General features: G+C 45.6%; 1 long non-coding RNA gene and 4 other non-coding genes across 5 annotated transcripts; all 5 read left to right on the forward strand.

Moving 5' to 3' along the window:
* Nucleotides 1-7,251: 7,251 nt before the first annotated feature.
* trnak-cuu (transfer RNA lysine (anticodon CUU)) lies at nucleotides 7,252-7,324 on the forward strand. The gene has a single exon. It is a non-coding gene; the product is annotated as a tRNA-Lys (tRNA).
* A 1,272-nt stretch (nucleotides 7,325-8,596) lies between these two features.
* On the forward strand, nucleotides 8,597-8,668 carry trnag-ucc (transfer RNA glycine (anticodon UCC)). The gene has a single exon. It is a non-coding gene; the product is annotated as a tRNA-Gly (tRNA).
* A 4,047-nt stretch (nucleotides 8,669-12,715) lies between these two features.
* LOC114429325 (uncharacterized) lies at nucleotides 12,716-15,229 on the forward strand. Its single transcript, XR_003669675.1, has 6 exons — nucleotides 12,716-12,831; nucleotides 13,768-13,867; nucleotides 14,025-14,217; nucleotides 14,483-14,628; nucleotides 14,806-14,875; nucleotides 15,020-15,229. It is a non-coding gene; the product is annotated as an uncharacterized LOC114429325 (long non-coding RNA).
* A 3,514-nt stretch (nucleotides 15,230-18,743) lies between these two features.
* trnak-cuu (transfer RNA lysine (anticodon CUU)) lies at nucleotides 18,744-18,816 on the forward strand. Its single transcript has one exon. It is a non-coding gene; the product is annotated as a tRNA-Lys (tRNA).
* Nucleotides 18,817-20,088: 1,272 nt separating this feature from the next.
* trnag-ucc (transfer RNA glycine (anticodon UCC)) lies at nucleotides 20,089-20,160 on the forward strand. The gene has a single exon. It is a non-coding gene; the product is annotated as a tRNA-Gly (tRNA).
* The last annotated feature ends 2,525 nt before the right edge of the window (nucleotides 20,161-22,685 follow it).

Here is a 22,685-nt window from a genome sequence, read left to right on the forward strand (position 1 = left end):
ACATATGCCAGGACGGGTGTTTGGCCTGCTGGAGGCAACAGGCCAGCTCCTAGGCAGCGGAAGTGGCATGACCTCTATGAGAAGGTAATGTGGTAAATGGATGAAGAATCTGCCTTGATCACCATATGCTAACCTTTTGTTGTCTACCCCCATTGATCAAGCCAATATACATTCCTTTGTTATGCTGTCACAAAGCGTCTAGAAACCTGGGCCTATTTCCTACCCCTAGTGGTTGAGGAGGTGTTGCTTATCCTGCCTATTGTTAACTGTCTCCCAGATGTGATGCGTGACAATTACTTCCAATACACACAGAAAACATCAAAAATACTCTTTATGAAAATAACACAATAGAATAAACTACAAGATTATTGAGGTTAAATGATGATGTGATTTCCAATCCTTTAGATTGAGAAATGCCCCATGCAGGTCCGTGGGCAGACCAGTCTCTTTGGAGAGTCTGTGGCCTGTAACTGTGGATTCCACACTACTAAGGTGAGATTGCTTTCTGATTAATCCTGTGTAACATGTCTACTGCAATGCTGTGTCTGTTACATCACGTGTCCTATCATATTGCTGTACCAGCCTGCCACTCAGTCCCCTGCTGCAGCCCAGCAGTCTATGGCCTCCTCCTCAGACCCTGGTACAACAGCTGCTGCCCCACGGTCATTCCTGCGGCCCCCTCCAAGTTTGGCAATGGTGAATATGAATGCTTTTGTATTGGTATTTTTAATTTGTTCCATCATTAAAATGAACATTTTTTCTCTTCAGTTCACTAAATCACGTTTTGGTGGGGTGCACTCTGCTGAATTAAAGCCCAACTTAGTGACTAGGAAGACACCCAGCCCCTCTCCATCCTCTGTGAGGTCTACCTCTCCCTCTCCATCCTCTGTGAGGTCTACCTGTCCCTCTCCATCCTCTGTGAGGTCTACCTGTCCCTCTCCATCCTCTGTGAGGTCTACCTGTCCCTCTCCATCCTCTGTGAGGTCTACCTGTCCCTCTCCATCCTCTGTGAGGTCTACCGCTCCCTCTCCATCCTCTGTGAGGTCTACCGCTCCCTCTCCTGTGAGGTCTACCTGTCCCACTCCTTCCTCTATGAGGGCCACCTGTCCCTCTCCATCCTCTGTGAGCACGTCTACCAAAAGGAGTCTCGGCCCTGCTGTGAACACCACCATGGCAGTACCCCTTGTAAGTACAACAGTTTTTATTCATTGGTTCGGTAGTACCTTCTGTAGCTTATCTTAATATTTTGTGGTTGCCTTTTAAATAGACCGAGTCAGAAGGGCTTCAGTCAGCTTCTGCTGGAGCTCCAGCTTCATTTTGGTTGCCAGGAGAAATGAAGAAAACCATCCCTGTCCAGGACCAGAGGTGGATTTCCAGCACCCTTTTTCACTCTGGTAAACTGAGGCCAGATTTAAAGCTGTGGTATGAGCCTCCTGTCCCAGCCTTAATCTACCATCAAGCCCCAACACCAGACCGCTTCTTCACCCATCGGCTGATGGTCTGGATGCCATACCACCTGTGGAAGGTGAGGGTGAACTGTCCTCGCTGTGGGAAGCAGCTGACAGGGGCCGGTGTCCATAAACGGGCTCGTAAGGTCCTGGACATTGACAGGTATTACCTGTTGATAACAGAGACACTCAGGTGCACTGTGTGTTCTCTAAATTACCTGTCGACCAGCCAGACTGTCCGGAACCAGTTAGATGTGCCACATCAGAAGATGTTCCGGCTGATCCTGACCTGCAAGTGAGTACAACAGTATTCAAAGATGGTGACACATATGCTCACATAAGCCCCCAGCCCATCACTATGACACTTACACATGTATAGCCCTAATATACAGCCACATACAATCCCCCACTATGACACTTTTGTTGCTATTATGGTAATTACACTCGTGTGTATGGGACACACACATCTCTCAAGCACACACACACACACACACACACACAAAGACACAGTCCCCACAAGACTTAAAGTACCTAAATTACTTTTTTATTAATGTGTAATTAACCACAGCAATAATATGCATTTTCAGGTATTCCTGTGACATCCGTGTGATTCGGCTGTTGCGTGACCGCACTCTTGGCAACAGTCCAGCACGCGTGGTCAAACAGCTCAAAGAGAATCATGGGGAGGAATGGTTGTCCAGGTTGGCACATTATCTGGGTGAGTGTGCTGATTTTGTGGATCGGCCAAGCCTCTTCCCTGTGGTGTGCCAGGAGCCCCCAGATCCCATTGATGTGCCAAGCAGTCGCTGGTTGCTGTCCGTGTATGGCAGGGACATCCTCTCTCGCCTGGACCACATCAAGGCCAGCATCACTTCAACGTTTGGCTCCATATTAAAAATGGATTCAACCAAAAAGGTAATAATCTGTAGCTGATAGACATGTAACCCATGTAATGTGATATTCTTCAAATTTGGTCTATCAAAACATTTTGAAGTAAAATAACTAAAAGTTCAGATTACTTATTTCATATACATGTTTGTACAAATTGCTGAATTTTCAACATTACTGTTGTCAAATTTCAGATCACAAAAAAGCTGGCTGGCTATGGCAGGGGAACCGGTCTCTGGTTGACCTCCATTGGAAATGAAGTTGGCCAAATACTTAACAGTGTGCTAACCGTGCAGGAGGGTCCAGGCCTGGACAGGATGGTAGCTGGTGTGATGGCCCGCTATTCCCAGGCAGCAGTAGCACCCCCTGTGTTACTTTATGTGGACTGTGGTTGCTGTGTGAATGAGGGGACGAGCAAGCTACAGAGTAGGTTTGGGGGGTGGCCAGACCTCCACATACGGCTGGACATTTGGCATTTTATGAGGAGGCTGGCTGTTGGCTGTACAACAGACGCCCATCCCCTCTACCCAACCTTCATGGGCTGCTTATCAGCTTGCATTTTTGAGTGGGATGCAGGTGACCTCACTCTGTTGCGGCAGGCAAAGAGAGGGCAGCTTCACCAGGAGAGTGGACTACTTCTTACTGATGCCCAGGTGGATGCCAGGATCAGTAAGAAAGAGCTAAGCCAGTACTGCCGCAGGAGGACACGCAGTGAGGAAGTTACCATTGGGCTTATTGAGCGGCTGCTGCAGGAGCTAGGAGGCGCAAAGGGGCGGGATCTCATGGGCGTGCCACTACTGGACCAGGTGCGCATGGAGCATATCTGGTGTGTGCAAAAGCGCCATGTGAAGTGCATCCAGGATGTTCCTGGGATGCAGCTCTACACAGAGACAGGCACCACCACAAAGGGCGGTGTGGTCTTGACCAGGTATCGCTGTGCCAGAGGGTCCACATCCCTGGAATCTTTTCATTGCCACCTGAACAGGTTCATTCCAGGTTGGTGTCTTTCCTATGTAAAAAGCTAAAAACAGATATTTTTTTTTAAATTTTGTTTTATTAAGCATTGCCACAGTGTACATGTAAAGTGCATCAAAATACAGAACATTGGTAATCATGAGGTAGGCAAAAAGAATAGCAATTAATATTTTCTGGTATTCCTAGGTACTAGTGCAAATGCACTGAATTTCCAGCTGTACCTCCTAGAAGGCCTAAACAGATGGAATCAGGATCGGGCAGCTGCGGCAGTCACTAGCAGACCATCGTCTCTTTTGACCTACTCTGGGGATGTGGTGCACTGTGTCAACACCAACAGCATGAAGGTGTTTGGCCGGGCTTTTGTGTCAACCTTCAGGCCCCCTTCCAAATACACTGGTATGCTATTTGACTACATATTATTTTTGTTTAGTTGGCTTTCACTTTTGTCAACTTTTGTTTAGCAAACTGTTGTAGTAACTGACGTGCTTGTGTCTGTATGTGCACATATGCATGTGTCCACTCGTCTTTCCCATAGGAGAGCTGCTTGGTGTTGACTACCTGCTGAGTCAGACTGGACAGCCCCTGCAGATCAACCCTGACTCAGAGGAGACAGAGGACATGCTGGAGGATTTGGACGAGGGCGAGGAAGAAGATGAGGGCTTTGAGGAAGATCCACCTGGAGATACATCTGATTTAACTGTGTTGAGTCTCTTTGATGGCCAGAGTTTTTCCACCCAGCCTGCTGCCGCCTCCTCACTGGATGTGTCCTCCCAGCCTGCTGCCGCCTCCCCACTGGATGTGTCCTCCCAGCCTGCTGCCGCCTCCCCACTGGATGTGTCCTCCCAGCCTGCTGCCGCCTCCCCACTGGATGTGTCCTCCCAGCCTGCTGCCGCCTCCCCACTGGATGTGTCCTCCCAGCCTGCTGCCCAGCCCACTGCCATCTCATCCCAGCCTACCACCTCCATGCCACGGCCTGATGTATCCTCAGCATCTGCGGTATGTAAAAGCACATTGACATGTAGTAATATTAGTTGTTATTAACAAAAATTATTCTGTGATTTGTGCTTTCTGGGTTCTTAAATTTCTCATCTCTGTTTTTCCCCCAGGCTGTGGATGATGCTGGTGTGCCAGGCATAGACAGGGTTGACAGCTTGGCAGAGTATCTGGTGGAGCTGAGGAAGCAGTCCTCTCTAGCCCTCACTAGTCAGCAGGTCAGATGTTTGTGTGTGCTTCTGCGCCTGTCATACATGTCCACACTTATATTTTCTTTTCTCATGTGCCTGTGTTGTCATTCTGCTCTCTCTCAGGTCAGCACCATTGTTGCGTTGTGGCAGAACCTTCTGGACTACGACAAGCAAAGGGTGGTGTTTGCTGCCAGGCACCAGAGCAGGCTGAATACAGGCAGGTTTAGGTCGCCAAAGAAGAGACAGGACTTTACACCCGGGGTGGAGAGTTTGAAGCGACAAGCGCTCACCACCACTGCACCACTGGCTCAGTGGCCAGATTGCTGTCGTCTAGTGGAAATTATTTTCATTAGGCTCTGTGCTATCCACCGTAGTCCCAAGAAAAGGGGGACAAGCACATTTTCCAGATGGGACCTCATCTTGGAGGATTACCGTAAAGTAAGGCAGCTTATATTGTGTAATGGGGCTATCATGCAGCAGACAAGTATGCAGCTGGTGGACATTAACCACACTACTCTGGTGCAGTGGCACAACAAGAGGGTGAAGAGGCAGGACAGTATGGTACTGATGCAGGGGCTGGACCTCCCCAGTCGTTTGTCTGTGGCAGCTGACCCTCTGCCCCATGCAAATGTGCCCCCAGCATCTGCACCCCCCCACCCTGGCCCAGCTCATCAGTACCACCTGCCTAGCAGCACTGTGGGCACAGCAAAGGTAAAGAGGAAGGTACCTGCTGCTGCAACTCCTGTGGCCGATAGGCCACGTTTCCAGCGCCAGCTCTTCCCTGCTCCATCCCCTTCCTTTGCCCCTCAGCTGGTGATGCTGGCTCCAGTGAGGTCTCAGGTGCCTGTGATCATTGCTGCCCCACAGGCCCTGGGTGTCAACCCCTTCGCAGCCTGTCCTCCTCCTGCCCCTGTGACTCCTGCTGCTCCTGCACGTACACTGCAGCGTAAAGTACTGCACAACACGTGTAAGAAGTGTGGACAGTACAGAACAGCAGAAACGGGGCACAGCCAGTACAAGGGGACAGTCTACTGCCCGAAAGTAGAGACTGTCCCAAAAGAGCAGTGGCTGGAGAACATGAAACAAAAAAAATAATATGAGAGAGGCATAGATAACCCGGACTCGGACAAATACTCTCAGCACTGTGCCAGACCTATTTTTGTAAATAATTGTAAATAATAATTTATTACTCTGTAAAATGCTTGTGACATCTATAAATAAAGTTTGGTAAAGTGAGTAATGTATTGTTTTCTGTGTGTTTTTGTGTTGAGATTAGAGTCTGTTAAGTGCTGTGTACATGAGAAGTCTTTGCTTAATGCTGTTGTGTGGGCGTGTAGAGGGCGATGATGGATCTCACCACACACCACAAATGCAGACATAAAAATATCAATATATTAGTAACGTAAGGTTAATAAATCGGCAAAATCGGTGTTAAAGTGATGTCCAGTTACACATTTTTTTAAATCAGTCCAAATCTAATGCATTAACATTTGGCGTTTGTGGGACTCGAACCGGGAACCTTGGGGTCGAAGCATAAATTAATATAAAAATGAAAAACAGGTTTAAAATCATTTATGTCCAAATAAAAATCATCTCTTCCCTTCTCTCAGGTTTTTTTCTCATTTTTCTCCTCTTCTTCCTTCTTTTTCCTCATTTTTTCCTCATTTTTTCCTTCTTTTTCCCTCTTCCCCCTTCTTCCCCCTTCTTCCCCCCTTCTTTCCTTTCTTCCCCCCCCATGACAGACTATTGTTCCCCAGCTTTGGCGCAATCGGCCAGCGCGTTCGGCTGTTAACCGAAAGGTAGGTCGTTCGAGCCCACCCAGGGACGCTCAAAGATGCGCGGACCTTTTTTAATGATGACACATTCATAAAGCATGAGGCCACACCCGCTGGTGACCTGTCCAGGGTGTACCCTGCCTCTCAGCGGTAGATAGCTGGGATAGGCTCCGGCCCCCATGGCCGGAGTGTAGAGGTTGTCACATTCACCTCACATGCAACATTAGAAACAGCTGTAACTGATCAGTGTGGTTGCTGCAAGGGCAGCACTGCAGGACAGAGCAGGTTCAGATAATGGATGGATGGATGGTTTCAACAACAAAGGAAAAAAATAATCTTTCACAAAAAGAACTTACAACAACAGAAGAGCTACATAGTTAGATGGTATAAATAAAAAAATGGGATGAATGCACTTTATAATAGCTACATCTTTTTAAGTCCTAATTAACCATGAATAAGTACTTAATCCATCATAAGAAAAGCATTTATTAAACATAACTCATACATTAAAATAATTAATTAATGATGTACTCCCGGTGGTTACTCATTGTTTGTTCATACTTGTGGCTTTCATCTCAAAATAATGACTTTGACTTTGAAATTCTGTTTTCATCTCGGAATACTGACTTTGACCTCAGAATTCCGAATTTCATCATATTCTGACTTTGATCACAGTATTCTATATTCCGTAGGTTACCCTGGCAACCTTGTGTCAATTTAGGTTACCATAGCAACCTTGTGTATCTATAGGTTACAATGGTAACCGTGTCACAGGAGAGTGGTAGCAGTGGCATATTATTTTGTAAACGGCAAGAAAAAAAACGGATTTCACCAAAAAATCCAATTTGGGCATTAAGACCTGCAGTCTGAACATATTTTCTAAAGCAATTAGGATGTGCGTTTCTGTAGTGTAGGGGTTATCACGGTCGCTCTCTGAATGGTCATGTGACCGTCACCTCCGAGGTTTCTGCACTTCGCCTTGCCCGGCTAGCTCAGTCGGTAGAGCATGAGACTCTTAATCTCAGGGTCGTGGGTTCGAGCCCCACGTTGGGCGCATGGCTTTTGTCGCAGTCATCTGCACATAAAAACACAGAGATAGAGATAACTGAGAGCTGAGAACAACTCCTCTTCCTCATTCTCAGCCTGTGTCTCGCTTAAGTCGTCACAGCCCAGTGTCCCTGTGACATCGCTTCCTGTTTAAAGATGTAACCTGTTAGTTAACTGATACCTGTCATCTTTCCTGCATCTAACCCTACCACAACCTTGCGCACCGCTACAACCTGTTCACCCGCACTTAAGCACCCCTCCCCAGGCTAAACCAAGCAAACCGCACTGGGAAAATCCTCGTGCCCCTGGTACTGTAAATGCAGCGTCACGCCCCTGGTGCTGCTGAGAAGGGGGCCAGGAGTTTATGCTTTGTTCGTGTTTGTTTGTTTGTATTTCTGGGGCCCCTGGTAGTCTGCCGGAGGACCAGAAGGGAGGGACAGCTGGCAGCTCACCGGGGAGGCCGCACTTTACCTGGGCACACACCTTGCACACACACAGACAAATCTTGTCAAGGCCGCAGTGCCTGTCTTTACCATTCCCTGTCCGTGCTTACCTGTAGGGTCTTAACCGAGACCTGTGTGCACGTGTGAATGTATGCATGGTTGTGTGCGTGCATGTGAGTCACAATATCCTATTTCCTTTTCTCAGTCAGGTTCCTTCATGACACGTATAAGATGATCTTGATGACATTATTTAATGTGATGTCAGAGTCGTGACCTCAAACAGTGTCCTTACTGTGGTGTGATGTCGTCATGATATGCATGCATACATCTGTGCAATGCACAGATCTGTATCGTGCATAGATCTGTGTCATGCGTGAATCACTGTCACAGTCAGAGTTAATATAAATAAGCAGAGAGCTGCTGCAGTGGGCAGAAATTCCCACAGGTGGTCAGGCCATGTTTCCAGTCCTGCAAGTCCGGGTCAAACAGGTGAAGACACACAGCACTGCCTGACCTAACTCTGTGCTGAACATACCTGTACACACGTATGTACACACACACACGCACAAACACACACACAGAGACAAGTCATGTTAAGGCCGCAGAGCCTGTCTTTACCATTCACTGGGGTCACGCAAGGTCAGGGGAGACAATCAGACACAGGTGAAGCACGTTAGGGCAGGGCAGGTAATCAGCGGGAGACGCGCACACAAAGGTGGCAGAACAGAGAGGAAGCAGTTGGTCTGCTAGTTGTAGAGCACGTTCCTAATCATGTACAGCATAGAACAGACAGTGAAGGGATGGCTTGTAGTCTCAAATGACCACGTGAACGCAAAGCGATGGTGGTATAGTGGTGAGCATAGCTGCCTTCCAAGCAGTTGACCCGGGTTCGATTCCCGGCCATCGCAGAGTTTGTCTTTCTTAGCATCGGAGCTACGTGTGGTTTTTCTTATCACCATTTCTTCACAGGAATTTAAATCAGGACAACCAACAACAGCTGTGCAGTTGACAAGAGCACAGTTTGGCCAAAGTATCTTCTCGTGACTTGACCTAAAGGTTATTTGATCTGTGCTTTCAAGAACCTCCTGCAAATGGGCTAAATGATGGATGCTGCGTTTTATGTTGTGGAGGACCTCAGTGGGTGGGTCTGTGTGGAACTCATAAAACAATGGCTCTAATTACCTCATACTTACTAGTATCGGTCTGACTGGCTGTGTGTGGTGTGTCCAACGACTGGCTAACGACTATGAGACCCCGTTTACACATAGCCGGGTATTTTGAAAAAGGAATATTTCCTTCCCTCCGTTTTCCAAAACAACATCGTGCACACATCATCGTTTTCAAAAAAGTTTCCGTTTACATTACCACGCATAAATACGCCCCCAAGAGTGATCACGACTACGCGAGCCTGTGAATGGCAGTGTAGGAAGAAGGAGAAAGCCGTGCAAGCCAATCTGAAGCCTCATCGCAGTCTGGCTCTTTGAGTCAGAAGCTGTTCCAAAGTTGCTGAGCCTGGAGACCCAACATGTCTCTGCTCCTCTACACAGTAAGAGGAGCTGTATTTTGCAAATGCAAACATGTAAAAAGTGCTGACACCAACAGGAATGCAAACGCTACCCGGAATGCTTCCATTACTAGACTACAGCCTACTCTGGCAGCCGTACTACACAAAAAAAGGTCGCACCAACTGACGCGCAGACTGCCGTTTTTGTCAGTTCACATTGAAACGCGAATACGCCGTTTTCCAAAATCTCCAATTTTTGCCGGAGTTTTTTGGAAAGATTTGTTTTCAGAGGCAAAAACTCCAGTTATGTGCAAATGAAAGGCAGGAACGAAGGGAAAAGTCTCCGTTTTTTTAAAAACACTGTGTATGTGTAAACGGGGTCTGAGATTACAGGAGGGGGACTGGTGGACAGCCTATTGTTCTTGCTGTGAACATGTGACTTGGAGTGAAACTTCCTGGGAATGGATGGAAGCTGCATTGTATGTTGTAGAAAGATGATGTCTGAGTCCACCACCTCTGTTAAGGGAAGGTTTTTCCAGCTTGAAGTGATGTAGTGTGTCTCCCACCCGTGGTGTCAGGATTTCAGCCACATTGTATGTGAGTAAGCGTGGCGATGATATACTTGACCTGCACTTCCAGGATCCTCCTGCAGCTTCTGGCAGTTTGTCAAAAAGTGATTGTGCTTCTTAGAAGAGGACGGCATAAAAGTTGACAGAAAACTAAAGATGTGCTCGTTAGCAGAGGATGGTTTCGATCCATCGACCTCTGGGTTATGGGCCCAGCACGCTTCCGCTGCGCCACTCTGCTGTATCCATCAGGGTGCTCGGTCGCACCATGGTTTTCGGTGCATGCGGGAAGTACAGGTACAGGCTCATGCTGGAAGTACAGGTCAAGTGTATCATCATCAGGCGGACACGAGGTCTCTGTGGCGCTACCTGGCTCACGACAGTCTGTCCAATTCCAATCTCCTCGGCCTATCGCGTACGCCGCCGTCCAATGTAAGATTGGATTTCATCCAATCGCGCGGCGCGACGACGCTCGACAGCGCCAATGGCGGCGCGCATTTCCATTCTACATTGGATGACGTAGCGAGTCCATAGCAACCGCTTCCAGTCAGTCGGTCGTCTACGACGAAGGATTCGACGCGTCTAAAAAGTAAGTAAATACTGCAAACGTGCGGTTTACAATAGCGTCTTGTATCGTTATAACGTGATAAGACGCTGTCACGTTGTAAAACAGCGGCTCATCCCGTTATAGCATGACAGGACGCGATGAGCCGCTAGCTTGTTATAACGTGATAAGACGCTGTCACGTTACAGTGACATAAAGAAAACATAATTCAGTTCAGCGCTTCCGTACATTATTTGAAAACCAGGAGCACGTGTTCTTTATATTACACGATCGCTGTGGACGCGTATGTATTCGCATATTAACTGTTTATTTAGTGCAGCGGCGTCACAGCGCGTTGTTCATTATTGCATGCTCAGCGTTTTTTATTGTTGTCAGTGTCTTTAGATGAGCAATAACCACACGGCTATGGGAGAAGATGAGTGGATGAGCAGGCTGCCAGCTCAGGTGTTTGCCCTGCTGGAGGCTGCAGGCCAGCTCCTAGGCAGCAGAGGTGGCATGACCTCTATGAGAAGGTAAAGTGTTAGCCTGTTACTTACTATGGACATTATTATATAGCATCATGCAGTTTAATGAGTGACCGTTGCTTCAATACACACAGATAACATCAAATGCTGTGTCTGTTACATCATGTAATGTTGCTTTACCAGCCTGCCACTCAGTGTCCTGCTCCTCTCTCTCCTGTTCACTAAATCTCCCTTTGGTGGGGTGCACTCTGCTGCATTAAAGCCCAGCTTGGTGGCTAGGAGGACCACCAGTCCTCATCCTCTGTGAGGAGGAGGCTACCACCACCTCCATGCCACAGCCTGGTGTATCCTCAGCATCTGGGTATGTTAAAGCACATTTATTTGTAGTAACATTAGTTGCTATTAAGAAATATTATTGTGTGATTTGTGCTTTCTGGGTTCTTATATTTCTCATCTCTGTTTTCCCCCAGGCTGTGGTTGATGCTGGTGTGCCAGGCATAGACAGAGTTGACAGCTTGGCAGAGTATCTGGTGGAGCTGAGGAAGCAGTCCTCTCTAGCCCTCACCAGTCAGCAGGTCAGATGTTTGTGTGTGCTTCTGCGCCTGTCATACATGTCCACGCTTATATTTTCTTTTCTCATGTGCCTGTGTTGTCATTCTGCTCTCTCTCAGGTCAGCACCATTGTTGCGTCGTGGCAGAACCTTCTGGACTACGGCAAGCAAAGGGTGGTGTTTGCTGCCAGGCACCAGAGCAGGCTGAATACAGGCAGGTTTAGGTCACCAAAGAAGAGGCAGGACTTTACACCCGGGGTGGAGAGTTTGAAGCGACAAGCGCTCACCACTACTGCACCACTGGCTCAGTGGCCAGATTGCTGTCGTCTAGTGGAAATTATTTTCATTAGGCTCTGTGCTATCCACCGTAGTCCCAAGAAAAGGGGGACAAGCACATTTTCCAGATGGGACCTCATCTTGGAGGATTACCGTAAAGTAAGGCAGCTTATTCTGTGTAATGGGGCTGTCATGCAGCAGACTAGTATGCAGCTGGTGGACATTAACCACACTACTCTGGTGCAGTGGCACAACAAGAGGGTGAAGAGGCAGGACAGTATGGTACTGATGCAGGTGCTGGACCTCCCCAGTCGTTTGTCTGTGGCAGCTGACCCTCTGCCCCATGCAAATGTGCCCCCAGCATCTGCACCCCCCCACCCTGGCCCAGCTCATCAGTACCACCTGCCTAGCAGCACTGTGGGCACAGCAAAGGTAAAGAGGAAGGTACCTGCTGCTGCAACTCCTGTGGCCGATAGGCCACGTTTCCAGCGCCAGCTCTTCCCTGCTCCATCCCCTTCCTTTGCCCCTCAGCTGGTGATGCTGGCTCCAGTGAGGTCTCAGGTGCCTGTGATCATTGCTGCCCCACAGGCCCTGGGTGTCAACCCCTTCGCAGCCTGTCCTCCTCCTGCCCCTGTGACTCCTGCTGCTCCTGCACGTACACTGCAGCGTAAAGTACTGCACAACACGTGTAAGAAGTGTGGACAGTACAGAACAGCAGAAACGGGGCACAGCCAGTACAAGGGGACAGTCTACTGCCCGAAAGTAGAGACTGTCCCAAAAGAGCAGTGGCTGGAGAACATGAAACAAAAAAAATAATACACTCAAAAAAGCCGGATTGTGTGTCTGCTAAATTAATCAAATTATAACATGTAGCTTCTACCATATATAGTTATGTTTTGTGGTTGAGCATGATTAAGTTATGCTATTTTAGCATGATGTGCAATAACTTTACGTTTGCTAAATTCAGTCATGCTGACAGAACCTAATGCTTTTGGGGTAAGAGAGCAAATCGCATGTACAACTCCAGAACAGAAGGTGGCAGTAGTGTGCGAGCAGGGAGTGCATGTACAAACTGGCGAGGTTGCAGAAGAAGACAGACTGGCAGCACATGGAAGAGGAAGGAAGGCGTACACTCGTGGAAGGCGGTAAGTTGAAAATAAACCACTGCACAGAAACATTAATGTCAACTTATTATCTGTCAGCTTTATGATTTTGAGCGATTAATTTCGTTGCCGAATGTTTTCGTAGTTACGGTGAACAGATGTCCTCTTTTGGCCGGACATGTCTTCTTTTTGAGACCTATAAATATGGCCAGGCGGAATTTCAAAATCCGGGATTTTGTTTGGTTACAGGCTGCCAGTCCGACATTGACGTGTAATTGTGTCAGCATTTCCATTTTTTATTAAACGTCCCTGCACTGTAACGGTTTTTTTCCTTTGTCGGGGTGGCGGCACCCATTTTCTTCAACATTCTGACACACAAGGTAATTGTTACAAATGCGCGGGCCTACTAGAATGACCTATATCAGCCACTGTATTTCACATCCACTAAGGACATGGTGAAGTTCACAGCACAGTGCTGCATTCTTGTCAGAGCTGTGATGTTAGTTATCTTAATGAAATACTAGACAATACATCTCCTGTACATTTACGGCTTAACCTGCTAGTTTACACTTATACGATGCTGGGTTTGGAATAATTTTGCTGTGATCTACACAGTTTCAAATCTCTTGTGGGCTTGTGTATTCTTCACTATCCCAGAGTTGTGCTGTGAAAAAACGTGCTTTATTTTTGTGGATTGTATTTTAAACAAGTTTCATCGACCCATGTTAATTTTTGTCATCATACCTAAATAAAGGTGCCAACAATATGCAAAGACTTTAATTCCTCTGTAATGAATCATTTAAAACTTTATTTTTGAGGCACTGTGTGTTTTCTTTTTTGGCATGTTAGTGTTGAGGGCCAATGAAGCTCATTTTCTTTTTTTCATACTGTCACCATGTCATTGGTGTATTTGAACATGCAATACATATATTTAACATTTACTTGCTCTCTCTCTCTCTCTCTCTCTCGTCATCACAGAAATTCATGACGAAGTTTGTTGGGTCACTCACCTTACTTAGTTTGGATTATTCTGCAATGGAAATAAACAGTGCATTTCCAAGTGAAGATGTGGATTTAAGTAAGACTCTACCTGACACAATTCAGCAAAATTTAGCTACAGCTTTATTCAAACTTGAGCATTTTGCTCATGTGCCAGCCACAAAAATGGATGAGTTTCTCAAGGAACTACCCTTTTTATTAAGCTGAGGTGAATTACTGCCCCTCCTACCCATCAGGTGAATCAGCTGAGACGCTTGAAAAGATAAGGGAGACTCTTATGTTGGAAGCTATACGAAAAGGAACAATGAGGACACAGTGGCAGCAATGATGACCAAGACCTTTGCTCATAGAAGGCAAGAAGTTATTCAAGATGCACCCATGATTGCAGTTTTTAAAACCAGATGGCCAGCTCTCTTCCGTGTGCATGAGGTAAATGATTAGAGTTGTTCAATTCAAAAACAGTTTGGAATTATTTTTTTGTGGTGATTTCTTTGCTCTTGTATCATATTGTTTCAAGCCTTTTTTTCACCTTTGCCACAAGACATAATTTATAAGTATTGTGCTTCTGTGGATTAGCAATGCAGCTAATGTGTAGCACCCAAAAAAATGTTTCCAAACTATTTTTTCCAAGATTTGGTGGGAAACTATAATTGTTAAATTAACGCATTGATATTTCTCTGTACCCATTATCAAGTTATGTGCTGAGTTCAGGAGGTTGGTTTGCTGCCAAAGTTCTTTTCCGAGCTGGATGGTTACTCATCAAAACTGCTCCAGGTCTTTGGCAAGAAGGGTGGTGCTCAGGGAAGAAAGATAAAAAGTATCCTGATACCAATGACACAGGTAAAACAAAGGGGACACACTGCCAAACACATCACTGTAATGTTGACATTTTAAACGGAAATATAATGGGGAGAAGAGTAGAAGTAACGTCACATCACATTTAGTCTCCCTGTTGTTTAAAATTGTTCTTCTCATGTTTTTGTTTCCTGGCATACATCGTGCGGGCCAAATGCTCAGACTGACAGCATTGATGTGAAAAGAGGTCTACCTGAATGAAGAGCCGGACAAAGTGGTGAAAGAACGCCTGGTATGTAATTTACCTTTAATTATCTAGATCTCATAGATCACACATTATGTGGATTAAATGGCTGCTTTGTATTAGCAATGTGCCCCATTTTTTAATCTGTATGATATTGTTGTGTTCATTTACTTATATTTTTTCTTTTTTCAGGACTGTGATGTTGACAACGGTCAAGCTGAAATGGAGACGGTCTTTGGTGTATTTGTGATTCGCAGAGAAGGTGCAGACCTTGATGATGGTCCAGAGGATGTTATCATCATTTTGGAGGGGGTAGAAGTCCTCAACAACCTTGGTAATGTGCCAGTGGCAAATGCAATGCTGGTCGCTTTAGTTTATGCGCTCAATCTCAGCTACCCTCCAGAGTGGAAATACACTTTTGAAGCTCTGCAGAAGCTCATCATGGGGCTTGTTGGACAGAGATTGTCTAAGAAACTGCAGGTGCTAAAAACCCTACTTGCATGTTAATATTTTAACTGTTGCATACAGTTACATTACATGCCCATGGATGTAAAATGTTACATTACCAGTTGTTTATTTTCTGTTTGTTTTTATTGCTCTTAAGATTTTTTTGCTCAATAATTTTTGAAAATGTGCACACTCTTTAATTTGGACTTGAACAGGCATCCTCATTATGCCACTGTTTTTGCACTGACGCTTATCATTTTCACGTTTTGACTGCTTGGACTTTGTATGGAAACATTTTTTTATGTTCAAACGGGAGCATATGTATATACATATATGTATCATCTGATCACAGACTGACTACAAGTGCATGCAAGTTCACAAGGCCCACTAGCCCAGCATGTAATTTCTTTTTCATGTTAAAAGAATGTCTAGATGACAATTTGTTACAAGGTCATGTTACATGTTACAAGGTCTTAGCAGAGACTCGGCCCAGTTCATATGTGTACTAAAAAAAAAAAGAAATAAATAATTCAAGGCAACTAATTCTTCTAATCTAATTTGTAATGAACAACTTGTAGCTGATCCTGTAGAAGCCACAATGGACCTGACTTAGGACAAACACGTGTACTCAAAAAAAACATTTGTTGGGTGAACATAATATGTATAATTATATTCTATTATAACATGCTAATTTGGCAAGAATATGTATTGCTGAGTGATCATTTTAAATATAGTTGTACCTACCCGATTAAATTGGGTCACCCACACTTTAATCAAACATGTTGAACTAACATAAAAGTTATGATGGATAAACCCATTCTAATTAAGTTGAAATAACCTTTAAAAGTTATGTTGGATTTACCCCTTGTAATTAAGTCACAGTAACACAAACGCATTATGTTGACCCAGCATATTTATGTTTATGTCGCACAACAAAACAATTTCTTGCTAAATTAGCGTGTTATAATTGGATGGAAATACTTTCCATAATTTTTTTATGTTCCCCCAACAAATGATTTTTTTGAGTGTATGAGAGAGGCATAGATAACCCGGACTCGGACAAATACTCTCAGCACTGTGCCAGACCTATTTTTGTAAATAATTGTAAATAATAATTTATTACTCTGTAAAATGCTTGTGACATCTATAAATAAAGTTTGGTAAAGTGAGTAATGTATTGTTTTCTGTGTGTTTTTGTGTTGAGATTAGAGTCTGTTAAATGCTGTGTACATGAGAAGTCTTTGCTTAATGCTGTTGTGTGGGCGTGTAGAGGGCGATGATGGATCTCACCACACACCACAAATGCAGACATAAAAATATCAATATATTAGTAACGTAAGGTTAATAAATCGGCAAAATCGGTGTTAAAGTGATGTCCAGTTACACATTTTTTTAAATCAGTCCAAATCTAATGCATTAACATTTGGCGTTTGTGGGACTCGAACCGGGAACCTTGGGGTCGAAGCATAAATTAATATAAAAATGAAAAACAGGTTTAAAATCATTTATGTCCAAATAAAAATCATCTCTTCCCTTCTCTCACGTTTTTTCTCATTTTTCTCCTCTTCTTCCTTCTTTTTCCTTCTTTTTCCCTCTTCCCCCTTCTTCCCCCTTCTTCCCCCCTTCTTTCCTTTCTTCCCCCCCCATGACAGACTATTGTTCCCCAGCTTGCACAACACGTGTAAGAAGTGTGGACAGTACAGAACAGCAGAAACGGGGCACAGCCAGTACAAGGGGACAGTCTACTGCCCGAAAGTAGAGACTGTCCCAAAAGAGCAGTGGCTGGAGAACATGAAACAAAAAAAATAATATGAGAGAGGCATAGATAACCCGGACTCGGACAAATACTCTCAGCACTGTGCCAGACCTATTTTTGTAAATAATTGTAAATAATAATTTATTACTCTGTAAAATGCTTGTGACATCTATAAATAAAGTTTGGTAAAGTGAGTAATGTATTGTTTTCTGTGTGTTTTTGTGTTGAGATTAGAGTCTGTTAAGTGCTGTGTACATGAGAAGTCTTTGCTTAATGCTGTTGTGTGGGCGTGTAGAGGGCGATGATGGATCTCACCACACACCACAAATGCAGACATAAAAATATCAATATATTAGTAACGTAAGGTTAATAAATCGGCAAAATCGGTGTTAAAGTGATGTCCAGTTACACATTTTTTTAAATCAGTCCAAATCTAATGCATTAACATTTGGCGTTTGTGGGACTCGAACCGGGAACCTTGGGGTCGAAGCATAAATTAATATAAAAATGAAAAACGGGTTTAAAATCATTTATGTCCAAATAAAAATCATCTCTTCCCTTCTCTCACGTTTTTTCTCATTTTTCTCCTCTTCTTCCTTCTTTTTCCTCATTTTTTCCTTCTTTTTCCTTCTTTTTCCCTCTTCCCCCTTCTTCCCCCTTCTTCCCCCCTTCTTTCCTTTCTTCCCCCCCCATGACAGACTATTGTTCCCCAGCTTTGGCGCAATCGGCCAGCGCGTTCGGCTGTTAACCGAAAGGTAGGTCGTTCGAGCCCACCCAGGGACGCTCAAAGATGCGCGGACCTTTTTTAATGACGACACATTCATAAAGCATGAGGCCACACCCGCTGGTGACCTGTCCAGGGTGTACCCTGCCTCTCAGCGGTAGATAGCTGGGATAGGCTCCGGCCCCCATGGCCGGAGTGTAGAGGTTGTCACATTCACCTCACATGCAACATTAGAAACAGCTGTAACTGATCAGTGTGGTTGCTGCAAGGGCAGCACTGCAGGACAGAGCAGGTTCAGATAATGGATGGATGGATGGTTTCAACAACAAAGGAAAAAAATAATCTTTCACAAAAAGAACTTACAACAACAGAGCTACATAGTTAGATGGTATAAATAAAAAAATGGGATGAATGCACTTTATAATAGCTACATCTTTTTAAGTCCTAATTAACCATGAATAAGTACTTAATCCATCATAAGAAAAGCATTTATTTATTAAACATAACTCATACATTAAAATAATTAATTAATGATGTACTCCCGGTGGTTACTCATTGTTTGTTCATACTTGTGGCTTTCATCTCAAAATAATGACTTTGACTTTGAAATTCTGTTTTCATCTCGGAATACTGACTTTGACCTCAGAATTCCGAATTTCATCATATTCTGACTTTGATCACAGTATTCTATATTCCGTAGGTTACCCTGGCAACCTTGTGTCAATTTAGGTTACCATAGCAACCTTGTGTATCTATAGGTTACAATGGTAACCGTGTCACAGGAGAGTGGTAGCAGTGGCATATTATTTTGTAAACGGCAAGAAAAAAAACGGATTTCACCAAAAAATCCGATTTGGGCATTAAGACCTGCAGTCTGAACATATTTTCTAAAGCAATTAGGATGTGCGTTTCTGTAGTGTAGGGGTTATCACGGTCGCTCTCTGAATGGTCATGTGACCGTCACCTCCAAGGTTTCTGCACTTCGCCTTGCCCGGCTAGCTCAGTCGGTAGAGCATGAGACTCTTAATCTCAGGGTCGTGGGTTCGAGCCCCACGTTGGGCGCATGGCTTTTGTCGCAGTCATCTGCACATAAAAACACAGAGATAGAGATAACTGAGAGCTGAGAACAACTCCTCTTCCTCATTCTCAGCCTGTGTCTCGCTTAAGTCGTCACAGCCCAGTGTCCCTGTGACATCGCTTCCTGTTTAAAGATGTAACCTGTTAGTTAACTGATACCTGTCATCTTTCCTGCATCTAACCCTACCACAACCTTGCGCACCGCTACAACCTGTTCACCCGCACTTAAGCACCCCTCCCCAGGCTAAACCAAGCAAACCGCACTGGGAAAATCCTCGTGCCCCTGGTACTGTAAATGCAGCGTCACGCCCCTGGTGCTGCTGAGAAGGGGGCCAGGAGTTTATGCTTTGTTCGTGTTTGTTTGTTTGTATTTCTGGGGCCCCTGGTAGTCTGCCGGAGGACCAGAAGGGAGGGACAGCTGGCAGCTCACCGGGGAGGCCGCACTTTACCTGGGCACACACCTTGCACACACACAGACAAATCTTGTCAAGGCCGCAGTGCCTGTCTTTACCATTCCCTGTCCGTGCTTACCTGTAGGGTCTTAACCGAGACCTGTGTGCACGTGTGAATGTATGCATGGTTGTGTGCGTGCATGTGAGTCACAATATCCTATTTCCTTTTCTCAGTCAGGTTCCTTCATGACACGTATAAGATGATCTTGATGACATTATTTAATGTGATGTCAGAGTCGTGACCTCAAACAGTGTCCTTACTGTGGTGTGATGTCGTCATGATATGCATGCATACATCTGTGCAATGCACAGATCTGTATCATGCATAGATCTGTGTCATGCGTGAATCACTGTCACAGTCAGAGTTAATATAAATAAGCAGAGAGCTGCTGCAGTGGGCAGAAATTCCCACAGGTGGTCAGGCCATGTTTCCAGTCCTGCAAGTCCGGGTCAAACAGGTGAAGACACACAGCACTGCCTGACCTAACTCTGTGCTGAACATACCTGTACACACGTATGTACACACACACACGCACAAACACACACACAGAGACAAGTCATGTTAAGGCCGCAGAGCCTGTCTTTACCATTCACTGGGGTCACGCAAGGTCAGGGGAGACAATCAGACACAGGTGAAGCACGTTAGGGCAGGGCAGGTAATCAGCGGGAGACGCGCACACAAAGGTGGCAGAACAGAGAGGAAGCAGTTGGTCTGCTAGTTGTAGAGCACGTTCCTAATCATGTACAGCATAGAACAGACAGTGAAGGGATGGCTTGTAGTCTCAAATGACCACGTAAATGCAAAGCGATGGTGGTATAGTGGTGAGCATAGCTGCCTTCCAAGCAGTTGACCCGGGTTCGATTCCCGGCCATCGCAGAGTTTGTCTTTCTTAGCATCGGAGCTACGTGTGGTTTTTCTTATCACCATTTCTTCACAGGAATTTAAATCAGGACAACCAACAACAGCTGTGCAGTTGACAAGAGCACAGTTTGGCCAAAGTATCTTCTCGTGACTTGACCTAAAGGTTATTTGATCTGTGCTTTCAAGAACCTCCTGCAAATGGGCTAAATGATGGATGCTGCGTTTTATGTTGTGGAGGACCTCAGTGGGTGGGTCTGTGTGGAACTCATAAAACAATGGCTCTAATTACCTCATACTTACTAGTATCGGTCTGACTGGCTGTGTGTGGTGTGTCCAACGACTGGCTAACGACTATGAGACCCCGTTTACACATAGCCGGGTATTTTGAAAAACGAATATTTCCTTCCCTCCGTTTTCCAAAACAACATCGTGCACACATCATCGTTTTCAAAAAAGTTTCCGTTTACATTACCACGCATAAATACGCCCCCAAGAGTGATCACGACTACGCGAGCCTGTGAATGGCAGTGTAGGAAGAAGGAGAAAGCCGTGCAAGCCAATCTGAAGCCTCATCGCAGTCTGGCTCTTTGAGTCAGAAGCTGTTCCAAAGTTGCTGAGCCTGGAGACCCAACATGTCTCTGCTCCTCTACACAGTAAGAGGAGCTGTATTTTGCAAATGCAAACATGTAAAAAGTGCTGACACCAACAGGAATGCAAACGCTACCCGGAATGCTTCCATTACTAGACTACAGCCTACTCTGGCAGCCGTACTACACAAAAAAAGGTCGCACCAACTGACGCGCAGACTGCCGTTTTTGTCAGTTCACATTGAAACGCGAATACGCCGTTTTCCAAAATCTCCAATTTTTGCCGGAGTTTTTTGGAAAGATTCGTTTTCAGAGGCAAAAACTCCAGTTATGTGCAAATGAAAGGCAGGAACGAAGGGAAAAGTCCCCGTTTTTCAAAATACTGTGTATGTGTAAGCGGGGTCTGAGATTACAGGAGGGGGACTGGTGGACAGCCCATTGTTCTTGCTGTGAACATGTGACTTGGAGTGAAACTTCCTGGGAATGGATGGAAGCTGCATTGTATTATTAAGATTAAGATTAAGAAACCTTTATTAGTCCCACAATGGGGAAATTGCATTTTTGCAACGGCATACAGACAGCAAGGGATAAGTTAACAAAAAGATATATACATTATAAAATAGACTCAATCAAAAAACAGTTTGCATATTAACAGTTATTGCACAGGTGAGTGGAGGTAGAAGTGGTTTATAAACTGTACATAGTGCAACTAAATAAATAACAGTAAATAAAAGCACACTGTGGTGTGTAAGTATTGCTCCTATCAGAAGTGTTTATTATAGAGTCTGACAGCAGCAGGAAGGAAAGACCTTCTGTATCTCTCCTTCACACACCGAGGGTGGAGCAGTCTCCCACTGAAGCTGCTCTGCAGTGCTGACAGGGTGTCCTGCAGGGGGTGGGACTCATTGTCCAGCATGGATGTCAGTTTTGCCAGGACCTATCACCCACCTCCTGCACTGAGTCCAGAGAGCAGCCCAGGACAGAGCTGGACCTCCTGATGACTCTGTCCAGCTTCTTCCTCTCCCTCTTAGTGATGCTGCTGTTCCAGCAGACCACACCGTACATGATGACCGATGCCACCACAGAGTCATAAAAAGTCTTCAGGAGTGCCCCTTTCACTCCAAAAGACCGCAGTCTCCTCAGCAGGTAGTGCCTGCACTGGCCCTTCCTGTACAGTCGTCTGTGTTGTGAGTCCAGTCCAGTTTGTTGTTGAGGTGAACACCCAGGTACTTGTAAGAGTCCACCTGCTCAATGTCCATTCCCTGGATGTTCACCGGTGGGGGGGGGGGGCTGAGTGTCGTCTGCGAAAGTCCACCACCATCTCCTTGGTTTTCCCTGCATTGATCAGGAGGTGGTTTCGCTGACACCAGTCCACAAAGTTCTGTGTCAGTCCTCTGTACTCCGCGTCGTCGTCATCACTGATGAGACCAACAATCACAGTGTCATCAGAGAACTTCTGCAGCACACAGCCGTCAGTGTTGTGTCTGAAGTCCGACGTGTAGGTCCGACTCCAGTTTGTCCTTCAGGATGGCCGGCTGGATGGTGTTGAAAGCACTGGAAAAATCAAAGAAGGTGATTCTCACAGTGCTGCCGGGCTTCTCCAGGTGAGAAAGAGCTCGGTGTAGCAGGAAGGTGACAGCATCCTCCACTCCAACATTAGGCCTGTAGGCAAACTGCAGCGGATCCATGGAGGAGCCCACTGTGGAGCGGAGGTGTCTTAGGACCAGTCTCTCCAGTGTCTTCATGAGGTGGGATGTCAGATCCACTGGTCTGTAGCTGCTGAGGTCTTTGGGGTGCTGTGTTTTAGGCACTGGTACCACACAGGAGGTCTTCCAGAGCTGTGGTACCACCCCCAGCTTGAGGCTCAGATTGAAGACATGCTCCATAACTCCACACAGTTGGTCTGCACAGGACTTAAGGAGCCTGGAGCTAATGGCATCTGGTCCAGCTGCT

This window comes from Parambassis ranga, unplaced genomic scaffold (genome assembly GCF_900634625.1).
Source record: "Parambassis ranga unplaced genomic scaffold, fParRan2.1 scaffold_107_arrow_ctg1, whole genome shotgun sequence".
NCBI classification, from domain to species: Eukaryota; Metazoa; Chordata; class Actinopteri; family Ambassidae; genus Parambassis; species Parambassis ranga.